This window comes from Apium graveolens, chromosome 9 (genome assembly GCF_009905375.1).
Source record: "Apium graveolens cultivar Ventura chromosome 9, ASM990537v1, whole genome shotgun sequence".
NCBI classification, from domain to species: Eukaryota; Viridiplantae; Streptophyta; class Magnoliopsida; order Apiales; family Apiaceae; genus Apium; species Apium graveolens.
Window position 1 is genome coordinate 173,673,219 of NC_133655.1, and position 1,912 is coordinate 173,675,130.

General features: G+C 44.6%; 1 non-coding gene across 1 annotated transcript; it reads right to left on the reverse strand.

Annotated features, from left to right (window-relative positions):
• Positions 1 to 425: 425 nt before the first annotated feature.
• Positions 426 to 532, reverse strand: LOC141687862 (small nucleolar RNA R71). Its single transcript, XR_012561341.1, has one exon. It is a non-coding gene; the product is annotated as a small nucleolar RNA R71 (small nucleolar RNA).
• Positions 533 to 1,912: the final 1,380 nt, after the last annotated feature.

The following is a 1,912-nucleotide window of genomic DNA, read 5'->3' on the forward strand; positions in this document are numbered from 1 at the left end:
ATTCAGGAACTGAGCAGAAAGAACCAGTAAACATGGGAGATCGTATTGCTCAAGCTGATCCAGCTCTTATGGATTTTTCTCGGCCTAAAATTGATGACATTCAGTCAAGCATCCTTCATCCGGCTATTCAAGCTAACACCTTTGAAATCAAGCCGGGCACTATTCAGATGGTGCAGAATTCTGTTTCTTTTGGAGGAGCGGCAACTGAAGACCCCAACATGCACATAAGGAATTTTGTCGAGATCTGCAGCACTTTTAAGTATAATGGCGTGACTGATGAGGCTATCAAATTGAGGCTTTTCCTATTCTCACTGAGGGATAAGGCTAAAGACTGGTTACATTCTGAACCAGCTGGGTCCATCACTACGTGGCAAGATCTTGCGCAAAAGTTTCTGGTGAAGTTTTATCCAATGGCAAAGACTGCTGCTATGAGGAGTGCTCTTACTCAGTTTGCGCAGCAACCTACAGAATCTATGTGCGAGGCTTGGGAACGCTACAAGGAAATGTTGAGAAAATGTCCACATCATGGAATGCCGGATTGGATGGTAATCACTGGTTTTTATAATGGTTTGGGGGCCCAATCTCGGCCCATGCTCGATGCAGCAGCTGGAGGCGTCTTATGGGCTAAAAGCTATACTGAGGCGTATAATCTTATCGAGACGATGGCTGCAAATGAGCATCAAAACCCAACTCAGAGGATGACATCAGGCAAGGTAGCAGGTATTCTGGAAGTTGATGCAGCCACCGCTATTGCAGCCCAGCTCCAAGCGCTATCAATGAAGGTTGATTCTTTGGCTATGTATGGAGTTAATCAAATAGCTATGGTTTGTGAGCTTTGTGCAGGTTCTCATGCTACGGATCAGTGTTCTCTCGTCAACGAATCTGTTCAGTATATGAATAATTATCAGCGACAACAGCAGCCTGTGCCAGCAACCTATCATCCTAACAACAGAAATCATCCAAATTTCAGCTGGGGGAATAATCAGAATGCTATTCAGCCACCATATCAGCAAGGAGTGAGTAAACAGTTTAACCCACCTGGATTCCAGCAACCACAGCAGTATGCTACAAGGCAATCATATCCTCAACAGGGAAGTGCAGCTGCACCTACTAGTGCTGATTTTGAGGAACTTAAGCTGTTGTGCAAGAGTCAGGCGGTTTCTATCAAGACCTTGGAAAATTAAATCGGTCAATTAGCCAATGCAGTACTCAATCATCAACCTGGCACTCTTCCCAGTGACACGGAAGTACCAGGCAGGAAGGAAGCTAAAGAGCAAGTCAAGGCTATTACCTTAAGGTCTGGAAAAGTAGCTGATACTGAAAAGGCAAAAGAAGTCGAAGCTGAAGTTAGAGATGAAAAATCTAAGCAAAAGGAGAAAGTGGCGGAACCAAGGAAGACTACTGTTGAACACACTCTGCCTGAGGCTAATACAGGGGAGAAACAGCTCTATCCTCCACCACCTTTTCCTAAGAAATTGCAGCAACAAAAGCTGGATAGACAGTTTGGGAAGTTTCTGGAGGTGTTCAAGAAACTTCACATTAATATACCTTTCGCTGAGGCTCTGGAACAAATGCCTAGTTATGCGAAGTTTATGAAGACTATTCTTTCAAGGAAGGTGAAACTGGATGACCTTGAAACCGTTGCTCTCACGGAAGAATGCAGCGCTGTTCTGCAGCAAAAGTTACCACCAAAACTGAAAGATCCAAGAAGCTTCACCATTCCTTGCACCATTGGCAATCTAACTTTTGACAAGTGCCTTTGTGATTTGGGAGCAAGCATTAATCTGATGCCCTTGTCGATCTTTAAAAAGCTGGATCTGCCTGATCCAAAACCCACATACATGTCGCTACAATTGGCGGACCGTTCCATTACTTACCCAAGGGGCATAGTTGAGGATTTGCTCGTCAAGGT